We start from the raw sequence: 16,228 nt of genomic DNA, 5'->3' as shown, positions 1-16,228 counted from the left end.
GAACCATGAGATCATGACCTGAGCCAAAATCAGATGCTCAACTGACTGAGCTACCTAGGTGCTCCAGCTTCTGAAAATTAAAAAAAAATTTTTTTTAATATTTATTTTTGAGAGAGAGAGAGAGAGAGAGAGAGAGAGAGAGAGAGACAGCAATAGAGATAGAGACACAGATAGAGCACGAGCAGGGGAGAGGCAGAGAGAGACACACACACAGAATCCAAAGCAGGCTCCAGGCTCTGAGCTGTCAGCATAGACCCCAATGCGGGGCTCAAACCCACAAACTGTGAGATCATGGCCTGAGCTGAAGTCGGATGCTTAACTGACTGAGCCACCCAGGTGCCCCTGAAAATTTTAAATTACATATATAGCTTGCATTATATTGGTATCGGACAGTGCTATTCTAGCCAGAGTTGAGTTGAACATATTTGAATAAAAATAATACAAAACTATAAAGACTAGTTATTTGGGGTAGCTGTGATGGGGGGTGAAGATCAGATATTACTCACTCACCTCCCCCACCCCCACTGCCTATATCTGGGCCATGCCTGGTGGTGGAATGTTACCCTGGATAACCCCAAAGCCTCAACGATAAGATTAAGACTTCTGAGGTCAAATGAAAAGCCTGCATCTATCTGGGTGGCCACACCATTCACTTGCTCTGGGTATGACCTTGGGCAAGTCACTTGACTGCTGAAATTTAGTCTGTCATCTGTCAATCTAGATTAACAGTGGGCTTCACCTCATTGACTGAGAGGATTACCTGAGATATAATCCAAGTGTAGGATTTAGCACTGTGCCTGGCATGTGTCAGTAGTCTGGTATCAGCTGTGGTTGTGGTTACTCGTTGTGGGGGTTGTTGATACTGCTGTGGTATCCATCAGCTTGAATTCTCTTGTTCTGTTTTTCTGAAGGGGACATGGGCCAGAGGGAAAGAAGTTAAAAGACCTTGACAGTGGATTTGGGTTGAGGACTGGGGTGAGGGTTGCTTTGTTGGTTACCTCAGGGAATTTCTTGCCTCTGAGGTAGCTCCTTGGATCTTACCATTCTGTAAGTGATCAGGCAAAGATGTGTGTTCATTTTTATTTTATTTTTTTAATTAAAAATTTTTTTAATGTTTATTTATTTTTGAGAGAGAGAGAGAGCGTGCAAATGAGTGAGAATAAGCAGGGGAAGGAGCAAAGAGAGAGGGAGACACAGAATCCAAAGCAGTCTTCAGGATCTGAGCTATCAGCACAGAGCTCCACGTGGGGCTCGAACTCACAAACCGTGAGGTCGTGACCTGAGTCAAAGTCAGACGTTTAACCAACTGAGCCACCCAGGTGCCCCCTATGTTCATTTTAAATGTTTATTTATTTATTTTGAGAGAGAGAGAGAGCAAGCAGGGGAGGGGCAGAGAGAAGGGGAGAGAGAATCCCAAGCAGGCTCCGTGCTGTCAGTGGGATGTGGGGCTCAATCTCATGAACTGTGAGACCATGACCTAAGCCGAAATCAAGAGTCAGATGCTTAACCGACTGGGCCACCCAGACACCCCAATACATGCTCATTTTACAGATGAGGATGCCGAAGCCAGTTGAAGGGAAATGACCTGGCTAACTGGCCAGAGCCCAAATGCAGGACTTCTCAACCCTATTGTGCTAGTAGTGGAGCCAGCGTTAAGAGGCCACCTTTTGGGGTTTAGGAGCAGGGACTGATCTGGAGTCTGGAGCTTATGAGGAATGGTTATTATTAGTCTCATATAAGTGGGGATCTCCATGCCATTCAGTACAACCACCTCATTTTGAGTTGAAGGAACAGAGAACTGAGTGTGTGTAGATGTGTGTGTGACCTGCCTAGGATCACACAGCAGGTTGGTAGCCAAGCTGGATCTGTTTCTGTTTGTTTAGATCCAGCCCTCAGCTCAGCCTTGGCAGGATGATGGCCCTGCTTGTCAGCCCCCTCCTCTCCTTGCCCAGTCCCCAGAGAAGGCTTCTGAGAAAGAGGCTTTTGTTTTACCAGCTCCTTCTGGTTTCCTCTCAAGGTAGCTTCCCCACCCCCATCCCCCTCCTTCTGCCCAGATTTGCATTTGTCCCTGTTCCAGGTTTAAAGGGCTCTGAAATCTGAAGCTTCTCTATACACACCTACTCTCTAGATATCCACAGGGAAGGACATGGGCTTTTTCATCAAGGAGGCCTGAGTTCAAATACCTCTTCTACTGTTAATTTTCTCTGTGGCCTTGGTCAAGTCACTTGTAATATTTTAGTCTCAACCTTCTCATCTGAGAAGCAGGAATCAAAATGGTGCACACACGACCCAGTGGTTAAGAATGCGGGCTCTGGGTCTCACCCCTGCACTGGTTCACTGTAGGGTCTTCAGTGAATCATTCCACCTTTCTGGGTCTCAGCTTCCACATCTGTAAGTGGAGGCTGCTACCTCCATAATCCTTGTGATACGGCACTGTGCTGAGCTTTTCATACAACATCTCACTGAACCCTCCTGTTAGCCCTGGAAGCAGACACTATCTTGTTTCCCGAATGAGGAAACCAAGACTCAGAGAAGTGAAGTGACTGGCCCCAGGCCTCAGAACTAGAGGTGGAGCTGGAGTTCAAACCAGGTCTGTGTGACTGCAGAGCCCCGAGCTTCTACCCACTGTACCGCACTTTTCCCCAGGCACCCTTGCTACCTGGCCTCCTGTAGTTCACCCCAGTGAGTAGGAAAGCGGGTTGTCCGCTGCTGGGAGACTGATGTCACACCTGGAGTGAATGGTGTCCTGAGCCCCATGCTGGCCTCCAGAGCTGGATCAGAGAGCAGACAGTAGGGCTCACAGCTTTTGTTCCTGTTGGTCCACCCTCAACCTTCCTAGTCACCTGATTTTCATGTTCTGTGTGAAGTGGAGCTATCTCATCCCACCTGGAGATTTACTGTTTTGAATCCAGTCCCTCCAATATTCCTGCCCCATTGGGTATGAGGCTGGGTCTGCAGTTGAGCCTTAAATAGTCTGTGAGCAAATTAGACCAGAACAGAATATTAATGCTAAAAGGAATGTAGGGACCATTGAGTCAAACCGTATTTATTTTACAGCTGAGGAGACTGAGGCAAGGAGAGGCCAGGTTGAGAGAGCAATGGTTATGTTTTTTTCCTGGGTGCTGGAGACCATCAGGACTGACATAGAAGGAAGTGTCTGAGGGGTAGGCAGGCCTTTGCTCTCCCTTATCTCCCATTGTCCAGTCCATCACCAAATTCTTTGGGTACCATCTCTTTTACTATTTTTTAATTAAAAAACTTTTTCAATGTTTATATATTTTTGAGAGACAGAGCACGGGTTGGGGAGGGGCAGAGAGAGGGGGAGATACAGAATCCAAAGCAGGCTTTAGGCTCCCAGCTGTCAGCACAGAGCCTGACGTGGGGCTCAAACTCCCAAATCATGAGATCATGACCTGAGCGGAAGTCGGATACTTAACCGACTGAGCCACCCAGGCTCCCCTTTTTATTTTTTTTATTTTTTATTTTTTATTATTTTTTTTATTTAAAATTTTTTTTTAACATTTATTTATTTTTGAGACAGAGAGAGACAGAGCATGAATGCGGGAGGGTCAGAGAGAGAGGGAGACACAGAATCTGAAACAGGTTCCAGGCTCCGAACTGTCAGCACAGAGCCCGACGCGGGGCTCGAACTCACGGACCACGAGATCATGACCTGAGCCGAAGTCGGCCGCTTAACCGACTGAGCCACCCAGGCGCCCCAAGGCTCCCCTTTTTAAAAATTGTTTAATGTTTATTTATTTTTGAGAGAGAGAGAGAGAGAGAGAGAGAGAGAGAGAGAGAGAGCACACAGCGGGCAAAGGGCAGAGGGAGAGAGGGAGACACAGAATCTGAAGCAGGCTCTAGGTTCTGAGCTCTCAGCACAGAGCCTGATGCAGGGCTAGAACTCATGTACTGCGAGATCATGACTTGGGCCGCAGTTGGATGCTCAACTGACTGAGCTACCCGGACACCCCTGGGTAGCGCCTCTTAAGGATCTCTTGAATCCATCTACTTCTTTCTATCTCTACTGTGACCACCCCAGTCTGGGCCCTTGTCATAAGCTCCCTGGACAACCACAAGAACCCCTAATGCGTACACTGAGAGCTGCTCTTGCCTGTTTCCAGTCTGTTCTCTACCCTATGAATCAGTGATTTCCCACTGCTGTTATAATTAAGACTGAACTCTTTACCTCAGCCTCGGAGGCCCTTCATGGCCTGGCCCCTGCTGGCCGCTTCCACTTCAAAAGTGTTACTTTCCCTTTAGCTCTGCTGTGTAGTCACACAGGCCTTTCTGTTTAACAGGTTCAGCAACTTCCCTAAGGTTCCTCAGAGAGCTAAATGACAGCCTCTCAGTTTCCAGCTCCTTGCTGGGTCTATGAACTTCGTTCTATTTCGGAGGAGCTAACGCTGTTTCCTCCTTCCAGGTGCCTGACTGACATCCTTCCCCTGGGGGAGCTGGTGTGGACGGAGGAGGGGTGAGTGTTACAAAGGCACAGCCTAATTCTCCTTCTTGCATTTAGGTTGGACATATTGGACTTCCAGGCCCTCAAGCTCTCTATTTTGATATGTTTAACTGCTGGGTTGTCATGAAGGTTTGTCTCGGCCACAGATTTTTGGTGGGTTTAAAAAGTGGGGCGGTGCTGAAGGTCCTCTGGTTTTGGCTTATTTTGAGGTAGGGACTAAAATGCATACTCATCAAACACCTCTGTGTTAGACAGTGTGCTTTGCCTATAGTGCCTATTTGCCTATATCCATGATGGATGGCCTTGGACCTGGAAGTTGGATCTCCTGACCCTGCAGCCCTTGCTTTCTTTTGCATAACCACTCCCAGGTGTACACTAGATTCAGGACAGGTTGTTTTCATTCTGGTTATGCCACTGACTACTGAGTGACGGTGGGCAGCTACCTTTCTTTGTGTTGGCCTCAGGATCATATATATACTGTCAGGACATGGAGTGGAGGAAAACAACAAATGAGTTGTTTTCAAACTGTCCAGTAGGAACATCCTTTTTCAAATGAACCCCAAAGACTCTCAATGTGCAAAATAGCCAGTGGGGTTGTGGCGTGGTTGAAGTGGGGGTAGGTGTGGGGGACTCTAATTGGCTGATTCCTCAGCCCCCAGCAGCCTCCAGATAATGACAGGGAACCCTTCCTTGGCGCTGCACGAGATGCTTTGCAAACCACTGGCATGGGGTGTGTCGAAACCCCTTTCCAGCTCAGAGGTTCTGTGGCTCTGGCAGGGTGAGGGCATAGAGAGGGATCTGAGCCAATGAAGTTATACTGACTGGGAAATTGTGAAGTAATATGCAAATGTCATTGTGGGTTATTAGTAAGGCACATCTGCCAGCTCTGTGATGTTGTCATTCCAGAATCGTCTGGTTTTTGTTTTCGACTAGATTGGAGGCACTTCTGTACCCCTAGGGGACTCTCCACATGAGCGCGTTTGTGTGTGTGTGTGTGTGTGTGTGTCTAGGGAGCAAGGGCTATGGGGACAAGGTGGGACTGAGCCAGCTGAGGCAGGTAGAATAAATGCCAAGCAGAGCTGGGAGCATGTTGCTCTGGGGGGTGGCGGGGGTGAGGGGTGGCTTTAGCTCTAGCTAAAAGGAGTGATTTGGCTCTTTCCTGCCAGCACATGGGCCCCACGGAGATTTCTGGGCAGGAAGCACTGGGAACAAGGAATCCTCTGTCCACAGTCACAGCACAGCCAGGACAGAGGAGGTGGATTAGGAGTTCCCAGGAGGGGGCCTGCTGGTCTTTCCTGGACATTTGGGCAAATGGGTAGGGAGAGGGGGAACTAAGGTATGTGTGTCGCGGGAGGTGTGGGCTTGGTAAGAGGAGATAGCGGTTGGTTCATACATTTATTCTACAAGTTCCTTGAGCTTCCTGTAAGGCCTCTGAGGAGCCAGACTCAGAAGCAGGCAACCCTGTAGGGGTTAGAGCCAAGAAAGATGACACTCTAGGTATTAACCGTCATCAGTTTACTGGAGGAGACAGGAAATGTGAGAAATGATAGATTTTCACAGGGAGTCTGATGCAGTGGAAATCATTTGGCCTGCAATCTGGAACTGGGCCTCAGTTTTCTCTTCTGTTAGAATGCGGATGGACACATCCGCCCTGGCTACTTATTAATGCTCTTCTGGGAATCAGAAGAGGGTATTTCAAACCTTTTGGGGCAGCAGAATCCCAGTATGTAAGCTTTTGTAGCAGAACTGCTGAGGTTGGCTTGGCAGCAGTTTATCCAGAATCTTGCTGCCCTCCTTACTGCCCTTTGTTCCCTGGGTGTTTGGGAAGGTGCAGTTTCCCTTTGCAGATTCCTAAGGCTCTAGGAAGCAATGTCTAAAGACCCCTGGGTCAGGATGATTCTTGGGAACAAGCTTTGTAGACTGTCCCTTGCAGCCCAAATGATAGAGATTGTGCCAGGACGCACAGGAACAGTTGCAGTATTGCCTTATGCCTTGCCCTGCCCATGGCCAGCATAGACCTTATCTAGGTTATGGCCTGTATAATTGGGCATGGCTTTTTCATAAATAAAATGACAAAAACTCAAAGTGGTTTGAACCAGAGAAGGACTTTAATGGATCCTGGGGTTGTCCATGGAATTGAAAGATGAGGAATCGAGTGGACTCTCCATCTGTATCCTATCACTGCTATCTCTCCTCTTTGCCCTCATTAGGAACTATCCGTCCACTACCCCAGCTTTGCAACCCAAACAGAAAAAAAGAACTATTTTTCTTCTAGGATCTATATATTGATCCAAGGGAAGAACTCTGATTGGGTCAGTCCTTGTTGTGGGGGGATAGGGACATTCTCAGTGCCCAGGCCTTTGTCATATGGCTACCCATGTAGCTAATGGAGAAGCAGGGCCGTAACTAGAAGGGGAGTCAAGCCTGCAGGACAGACAGAGCTGTGAGAGTGCTGTAGGATGTTAGTGGAGTCCCGGGTTATAGGAGAGCAAACAGTTTGTAGGCCTGCAAGGGGTTCTAACTCTTCTCTTCAGTGATAATAATACAAATACCAATAATGATAATAATAGGTAATGTTTGTTGAATTTTTCTCCCTGTGCTGAGCATGTTTTATTGCTTTCTGGGTATTATTTCTTTTTTAAAAAAAAATTTTAATGTTTATTTATTTGAGGGAGACAGAGCATGAGCAAGGGAGGGGCAGACAGAGAGGGAGACATAGAATCCCAAGCAGGCTTCAGGCTCCGAGCTGTCAGCACAGAGCCTGATGAGGGGCTTGAACTCACAGACCGCAAGTTCATGACCTGAGCTGAAGTCAGACGCTTAACTCACTGAACCACCCAGATGCCCCAGTATTATTTCATTTAATCCTCACAATAGTCTTTTGGGTAGGTACTGTTACTATCCCCATTTTATAGATGGGGAACTGAGGCACAGTTAGTGAAGGTCACACATTGAGTAGGAGGAGGCCAGGAGTCTGGCTTCAGAGCCCATCTCCATTACCACATCTGTTGCCTCTCATTGGTAGTTCAAGTGTCTGGCTGTCCTATGTCTGCTGCTCTGTGACACAGAGCTCATGATGTGTAGAGGCAGCCCCTCCCCAGGTTACACTGCTCTGCCTGTGGGAAAGGGCTTCCTTGTGTTGCATGCAGACTTGCCTCTATATAAACCCATCCATCCAATGTGTGGCTCTGTGGCAGATGGAAAGAAGAATCATCTATGAAGCTCCTAAAAGGTCACCGTAACAAATAAGTCTCATTAACCGAGTTCTTGCCTTGTGCCAGGCTCTGTGCTGAATACTTAGTGTGCATTATCTCACGTAATTGCAACAACAACCTTATGGAGTAGGTACTGTTATTGCACCCATTTTCCAGAGGAAACTGAGGCCCGGAGAGGTAAGCGACTTTCCTATGATCAGATGGCTCATAAATGATAGAGCTGGTGCTTGAGTTCAAGTCTGCCTAGCTCCGAAGGCTGTGCTAGGGACCACTACAGTCATCTGTCCCCCAGAGGGGAAATAAATGTGTGTAGGTGTGGCTGTGACACAGTCCATGGTGCACATTGCCATGGGAGAGGGATAGGAACAGTACAACTGAGGCTCAGAGGAGAGAACTCAGGGAAAGGGGAACAGCAAGGGCACAGCAGTCAAAATGTGCTTCCTGGAGGAGGGGACATTTTTGTCTGGGCTCCTCAAAGGGGCTGGATTTGGAGGGGAAGGCTCTCCAGGAGGAGGGAGCTGCCTGGGGAGAGGCATGGAGGGGAAATGCCGGAGCAGTTCAGTTTGGCCAGAATTAATGAGTGGAGGGAGGAGGGTGGCCAGCTGTCTCTCAGGCTTCTCAGAGGGAGCCCCTCCTTCCATATTCTTCTCTTCAGTCGTGTGAAGAGGTTTGATTGCCTCCAGCTGCACACAGGTGCCCTGTTCCTTCACCTTTTCTCCCAGATATATGGAGGGCAGGCCCCAGGTGGATGGTGGGTGCCAACAAGGGTCAGTCCTTTATTCACTTCCTCCCAGTGGTGAATGGTGGGAAAAACGCCCCCTTGTGGTCCACCCCCTCTCCCCCCACCCCCTTCCCGCCCCCCAGGAGTCAGCATTTCCTCCAAACAACACAAAGCTCGCAGAAGCAGGATGGTTTCTAACAGCTTTGGCAAGTGGTGGGGTTTCCCATCCCCTCCCCAGGAAGCAGGCTGAAGCATGTACCTCTAAGCCGCGGAGAGGCCCCCTTCTCTTCCTCACTTCCCCTGCCCCTCCTTGCACAGCTAATCTCATGCACTTTGTCAGAAGATGGACAGTGCCCTCAGAGCCAGGGCTGTGTCCTGGAAGTGCCTTCAGATTTTTCTTCAGACAACTCCAAATTGGGGGAAGAGTGTAATGTTAGCCCTGGGAACCTCCTTGGTTTCAAAGGATGGAAGGATGGCAGTCATATTTATTGAACTGGACTCAGTGTATCAGAGGCTTTATCAACCCATTTTACAGATGAGGAAGCCAAGGCTCAGAGAAGGAAAATTACGTAGGTGCAGTTGTCACAAGAAGGTGCCTGTGTCATTATCTCTTGCAGGAGGGATGAAAGCGTGGGTCACTCAACAAGGAGAATGCCCCCTCCCCCCGCCCCTTCCCCTCCTTCCTCTTGCCTACCCACTCCTCCCATAGCAGGGCTCTGAAATGCTGACTCTGGTTCCCCTGGCTGCTCCTCAGACTCTCCCCCACGTGGGTACAGATCATTCCCCCATGGCTTGCTGCCTGTCTGAGAGCTGGAGTGGGCTGTCTCTGGTGGGGGGTGGGCAGGCTTAGCGAATGTCATCCAGACAGGGCCCAGATGTCCAGCATTCCTTCTGTGACCCCTGTTTTCTCTGAGATCTCTGGATTTTTCCAACCCTTCTTGGAGGGATTCCAGCATTTCTATAGCAGGAAAAGAGGTACGGAAGGGCAGAGGAGTTCTTTCACTGGAGCGTGTTTTATCCCCATGGCCCCTATCATCTGGCTCACACCTGTACTAGAATCAAAGCCCCTTGTATTTTTCCTGCGAAGCGCTTTTCTATTTATCATCCCATCGGATTTTCACCATAATCCTGAGAGGTAAAGCAGGGAAGGTATAATTATTCCCCTTTTGTGGGTGGGTTAATGGAGGCTCAGAGAAGATAAGTGACTTCTCCAAGCCCACATAGCTAATGAGTAGCAGAGCAGTGGTAGAAGAGAGAAGCCAATGTCCAGGAAGCCTGATTCTTCATTGCCCAGTGCTGATGGCTATATGGACAGCCACTGAGACTCCGTCTTTGATTCAGCCAGGTATGTGGGGGTTATGTCCCCAGTTCAAACCTTCCCAAGCTTCCTAAGGCCTACGGAATGAAGTGTCACCAGTTCTGAATCTGAGAGTTCCCCAGCCAGTCTCAACCTCCTGCTCTGGCCAGTCTTGACTGACCTAACAGGCTGGACTTTTTCTTCCCACAAGGTGGATGAGATTAACCATTTGTTGGGGAGGACCCCTCTGTGGGACATTGGAAACATGTGTTTCAGCCTGTTGCCCAGGAAGTAGATGGGGAAACTGAGGCCAGGGTCAGCATAATGGTTGCATTCAGGACAGCTAGAGTGGCAAGATGGGGGTGAGGGGCAGGCTTGCACTGGGTGGATGTTTTACACCCCTTTCCCAGAAAATCCACACCTTTGTTTCAGTAAGTGGAACACAGTGTCCACTGAATGTTTACATATTGCTCCATTTCTGCCCCAGAGAAATTTTTGTTGGGGGCACTCTGGGCTTTCCTAGAAAAGTGAAATCTGGCCCAAAGCAGGGAGAGCCCTGGGTTCCTAAGGAACTGAGCTTCAGCTCAGTATTTGGTAAGGATAACTGGGATTCTGGACTTGGGTAGTGGTGATAGTTGCACAACTCTGTGAATATAGTGCTAGCATGTTCTTTACCTCTAGACCTCCCAGGAGTTGGGGGCAGCAGAGAGTAAAGGCTCTGAGACTGGCCTCCTGGGCCTTACAGAAATGGTGATGGCCTCCAGAACTTGTTGCTGGTTAGTTTCTCCTTTCCTGCTTGGGGAGGCCAAGACTCAGACTAGGAAAGTAATTGGCATCAGTCGCCAGTTGCGGCCAGCCCTGGATGCACACGGGGAGCTAGCAGCGGAGTAGGGGCAGCATTATAAAACTAGAAGAGCAGGGGCGCCTGGGTGGCTCATTTGGTCCAACTTCAGTTCAGGTCATGATCTCGTGGTGTGTGAATTTGAGCCCTGCGTTGGGCTCTGTGCTAACAGCTCGGAGCCTGGAGCCTGCTTGGGATTCTGTGTCTCCCTCTCTCTCTGCCCCTCCCCTGTTCACAGTCTGTCTCTCTCTGTCTCTCAAAAATAAATAAGCATTAACAAATTAAAAAAAAAACTAGAATAGCAGACACTGCCTTCTTCATATGTGCATTCCTGAGAAGGTCTCAGGAAAGGTCTGAACAAATGACCTGGGAAGGTCCCTTTCCCTCTCTGGGCCTCAGTTTCCCCATCTGGAACCACTCTCTCCAGTCCTTTGTGTCCTGTTATTCTGTGATCAAGGAGTTGAGTCAGTGGTTGCAGAGTTTTCCTGGGGGCTCAGCTGCCTCATTTGTCAAACAAGGACGATGAAATTAGCCAGTCCTATCCACCTCAGGCTTAGTACTACAAAGGTCAGTGAGGTGACCACATCACTTCAGGGCCATCACAGGCTTTGGCAGATGGGGAGTCGCTTTAACAAGGTGACATGCTCCCACATAGGCAGCCAGATGAAACTGAGAAGGGCTCGAGCTCCAGACCCAGACACACTTGAGGATATACCCCTGCTCTGCTCCCTCCTGTGTGAATTTGAGTGAGATGATTCACTTCTCTATGCCTTAGTTTTACCACCTATACAATGGAGACGGCAATAGCGCTTACTTAGGAGGTAATGGAGCCCAAATGAGAGAATGCAGGCCATGTGGGTAGCACTGTGGCTGGCACACAGTCGAGCACTCCAGTGCTGATGGGTGTTACTGTGTTGTTGATGACTATAGCGGTGATGGTAATTGATATTTAGAGACTGGGGCTCTGTGGGGCCAGCTAGGCTAGGGATGGCAGTGTTACTGTTATCAATAACCTCTTCTATCTTTTTTGGCACTTTACAGTTTGCAAAGCGTGTTCACCTCCATGACTGTATGCCATCTTTAGAGCACTCTTTAACAGAGGCAGGAAGGCAGTCACCGTCTCCACTTTACAAACGCAGCTGTGGGTCTTAGGGGAGGCAAGTGACTTGCCACGATTTCAGCCTGGGTCTTCAGGAAGCTCCGCTCCGGGCCAGAGGTGCAGCGGGGATCAGCCTCTGGCTTTGGCAGCACGGACAGGGCAGTGGATGATTGTTACTCACCCTGATTGTCACTCCATAACTTTTGGAGAGTACGTGAGTGACTGAATAAATGACAGAGTGACTGGTTCAGTGGCCTCGTCAAGTCACAGAAACACACACACACAGGTCTTGAAGTACATTTGGTGTGATTGGGTGCAACCTGTTTCACACCGCTGGGCCCAGGATTTCTAGAGCTCTGTGCCAACGGTGCCCCTGCCATTTCCATACAGCCTATATGCGTCCTGAGCCCCGAAAAGCCAGATGCATCTTTTCTCTCTGCCGTTTCCTGCTCCCCCAGCCCCCACCCCAGTGACTTGGGCCTAGAGGTGGATTTTGCCTCCAGTCGCTCCTCCAGTGAGTCTTGATTTAGTCAACCAATATTCACTGAGTTCCTGCCATTCATTCGCTAGGCACTGTCTCACGTGCCAGGATGCAGAGGTGAACACAGCAGGCAAACACACGATCCGTGCCGAACAGCAGACTTCTTGCCAGTCTCTGGCAGTTCCCAAGGGGTGATGAGGATGTGGGATGCATGCTTTTGAATCTGGAAAAATGTCTGTGCTGTGGGGGGTGGCGTGTGCTGGGAGGCTTGGGGGCGGGGTCAGGCCTGGGCTGCTGTTCAACTCTGCAGAGCCTTGCTGAGTGACCTCAGGGCAGTTCCTGCCTCTCCCTGGGGCTCCTCCTTGTCTACCAAAGGAGGGTATTGGTTGAGATATGAGGATAGTCCCTGATGTTTGTGGAGCACCTGTCTGGCCCACGTGTCTTGTGCTCACAGCCTCACTAGGCTGATGCCAACGTTCCTGCCTGCCCAGCAATTGGCTCCTGGGGCTTGCAGGTCTTGGGAATGGTTTCTGAATGGGGATCTGGGCACCGGGAAAAAGTTGGTAGGATCATCATCTCCCACATAGTCTGACCCGAGAATTTGCCCGCTGGCCTGTGGGCCCAGCTTCCCCAGGCTGGGACTAGGGCTGACAGAACACGTTCCAGCAAGGCAGCCCCTGACACAGAGGCCAGCCCCGTCTAGCCGGGGCTGTCCATGCTGGTGGCTGTAAACTCTTATGCTTTCCTTTGGGCACGAGGTGTCGAGAGATGGGGTGGAGATGGGGTGAGAGCAAAACTTCGAGACTTTCTGAAACTACGGAGCTGACCTAGCCCTTCCACAGAAAGGCTAGTGAAACTGAAACCTGAAAAGGGCAGGCTTTCCCAGGTCTACACTGAGTGTCATCGAGCTGTGTGAGAACTGATCCCCTCCCCCAACTATTGCATCTTGTGCTCAACTGTTTCCTCCTGGGCCTTGGTCATTGTGGTTGGGGGAAGACAAAGGGTCAGCATGTGTATACCTAGCAAGTCATAGGGTGGTGGGACCTCATACTGGTGGCTGTGGTTGGGAAGGGAGGAGTGTCTACGTGTCATTTCTGTCACATTTCCCTGCCTCCTGCTGTGTTTCTCATTTAAGTCCTGGATCTCTTGCCATAGTGGCACTGACAGCTGACATGTTGAGTTTCCAGAGGAGGAAGGGAAGCAGAGGGCAGGGCCTTGTGCCAGATGGGGACAGGAGACCTGGTGAGTCCTGGCTGTGCCTGATTCCAGGTGATGGAGTGGTTCGGCTGTGAGCACCCATGCTGGCCCCAGGGCAGTGCTCATGTGGTCTGGCTGGCAGGCTGGGGAGGAGCCTGTCTGTGTCCTCCCTGCCCCCCAGCTGCCTGTCTCTGCAGCCTACCCACCAGCCTGCAGCTCTGGGCTCTGCCACTTGGCCCAGGCATGGGGACTGGTTTGGCAGGTTTTGCCACACCCTTGAGCTGTGGGAAGGCTGGGAGCCGGGGCGGGGCAGGCCTGAGCAGACAGTGCTACCCTGTCCTTGACCCCCCCCACCCCCAGTTCCAGCCTCCCTTCTGCCTCTCTCCCACCTTTCTCAGGGAAGCTGCATGGGGAGCTGGAAAGCAGAAGCCTTGGAACTCCTAGTCAGCATGTGACCATGGGCAAATCCTTTATTGGACCTCAGTGTCATCATCTGTATGATGGGGCTTTGGGCTCTGTAATCCTCAAGCAGCCACATACTATGATTCTATTTTTTGTTTGTTTGTTTTTAAAAAAATGTTTATTTTAATTTTTGAGAGAGAGAGAGAGAGAGAGAGAGAGAGAGAGACAGAGCACAAGTGAGGGAAGGCAGAGAGAGGGAGTCTCTGAAGCAGGCTCCAGGCTGTGAGTTGTCAGCATAGAGCCTGATGTGGGGCTGGAAGTCATGGACTGCGAGATCATGACCTGACCAAAATCAGAAGCTTAACCAACTGAGCCACCCAGGCGCCCCTGACCTCTGCCATTGTCTCTTCATCCCTGGGCAAGTTTTTTTTTTTTTAATTGTTATTTATATTTACTTTTTGAGAGAGAGAGAGCACAAGCTGGAGAGAGAGAGCAAGCTGAAGGGGCAGAGAGAGAGAGAGAGAGAGAGAGAGAGAGAGAGAGAATCCCAAGCAGGCTCCACACTTGGAGCTGCATGCGCTGAAAGCACAGATCCTGATGTGGGGCTTGAACTCATGAACTGTGAGATCATGACTTGAGCCAAAACCAAGAGTCAGACACTTAACTGACTGAGCCCCATCCATCCCTGGGCAAGTTATAGCACACCAAGTACCTTAGGTTCTGAATGGGAAAATGAGGGTCACGACCCTTGCTTGTTTCCTGGGGGTAGTGGGGGGATCAGCTAATATCCTGGCAAGTATCCAGTCTCCATTAGAAGGGTTTTCTGTCTATATTCTGGCCTGCCCTTATCTGGGTCAAGCAGAAAGAGTGTGCCTAGAGGTGGCGCTTACTCTAGTTCCCTCCCCCTTAACCTGAGCATGGAATTACCTGAGAAGCAGGCTTTCTGAGCTTCTCCATGATAAATCGGGGAGAACAAGAATCCAGGGGTAAGCCTCAACATTTGCTGCCTCCACTTCCTCCTGACCTTCAGATCCACCCAGGGTCTAGTTCAGGAGAAAGAGGGAAGGCACTCTGCCTTCTGCTGCCACAGCCCCACCGTATGACACCGGGCAAATTGTATCCTTTCGCTGGACCACATCTAACAGTTAAGAGTATACAGATCATTTTTCCTCAGAAAATTCAAATTCTGACAATGTATAGATCAGGGGAAGGAACAGGAGCTAATGAGCACATTCCCAGCCTTGGATAGGGGTAGAGAGAGAAGGAAAGGGAATTAACATTTATTGAGTCAGCGCGATGCCAGTTACTTTGCATAAATTACATATATTATCTGTATTCCCAAGTTTCCTTTCCAAGTGGCAGCCAAAGTGATGTTCATAAAACACAAATCAGATCTTGTCACTCTGTGTCTTTCCTCTGCCCTTACCATGGCCTGCAGGGCCCTCAATGAGCTGGTCCCTGTCTCCCCCTCTACTCATGTAGCTCCCCACTGGTCATTTGGTTCAGCTGTAGGAATCTTCTCTCTGCTTAACAAATTCTTCCCTACCATAGGTCATCTACACCTGCTGTTCCCTATTCTTAGAATTCTCTTTTCCTGACTCTTGGCAGCCTTGGGTCCTTCTTCTTTACAACTCAGCTTTCTTAGACACTTCCTTCCCCTGCCTCACTGCACTGCTTTCTGCCTTTGCCTCTTGGCTCCCCATAACACTTATCACAATTTGTAACCATTTGTCTTTTATTTTTAATGTCATGTTCATTCTTGACTCCGCATTGCATAACACATAGCAGGTATTCAAGAAGGATTTGTTGGATGACTGAATGAGTTGTAGAGACACGAGAGTGCTAGTTGAGTGCCTGGCTTAGGGCATGGCCCTTAATAGGTGCTCAATAAATAGCAGCTTTTAGTGAGAACCGACGTGGATGGTGAATACCCACCAATGTGTTGTGGCTAGAGCATGTGTGTGTGGGGCAAGGGATACAGTGGGCAAGGTTGAGAAGGTGAACTGAACTGGTACTGGATTCTGGAAGCTCCTGATGCTAGGGCAAGAGTTTAGACTTCCTGAAAGACGTCGCCTGGAGTCCTTGCTGGGCCACTGATTGTAACTATAGAGCTGTACTTCTGCCATGTGAGCTCAGACACTGTGTGCGCTTGCAGAGCTCATGCTGTGTAGCTGCAGGGAGTGCGGGTTGGGGACACACTTGGGGACACAGGAATGGGCTAGGGCCTCTCTGGAGGCATTATGTGAGTCAGACTATTCCTAAAGGCCCATAAAGAGGCAGTGCTGTTGGGAACATGCTGTCTTTTGATTCCACATTGTCTGCCACTGCCCTGTCCCTTGGGGGCAAAGGATCAGGCCACCTCAGGGTCAGATGCTTGGATTGCTATCCTGGCTCCTCCCCTTATCAACCATGTGACTTCTGCCTTGCCCATTCACGTGTTTAATTCTGTTTCTTAGGCTGTAAACAGGCTGCATTTAGTGCCTGTGTCATAGGGTCTTGATGACAATAAAGTA

General features: G+C 49.7%; 1 protein-coding gene across 3 annotated transcripts in view; it reads left to right on the top strand.

Moving 5' to 3' along the window:
• Window positions 1–16,228, top strand: part of EPB41L1 (erythrocyte membrane protein band 4.1 like 1) — a 127,640-nt gene that overhangs the window by 13,582 nt on the left and 97,830 nt on the right. For all 3 annotated transcript variants that reach the window (XM_043602487.1, XM_043602485.1, XM_043602483.1), the window contains exon 2: window positions 4,424–4,474. The gene's annotated coding sequence lies outside the window, so the exon portion shown is untranslated. The remainder of the gene's footprint in view (window positions 1–4,423; window positions 4,475–16,228) is intronic.

Source organism: Prionailurus bengalensis, chromosome A3 (genome assembly GCF_016509475.1).
Source record: "Prionailurus bengalensis isolate Pbe53 chromosome A3, Fcat_Pben_1.1_paternal_pri, whole genome shotgun sequence".
NCBI classification, from domain to species: Eukaryota; Metazoa; Chordata; class Mammalia; order Carnivora; family Felidae; genus Prionailurus; species Prionailurus bengalensis.
Note: the sequence above shows the minus strand (reverse complement) of the source record. Positions and strands in the feature narration are given on the sequence as shown.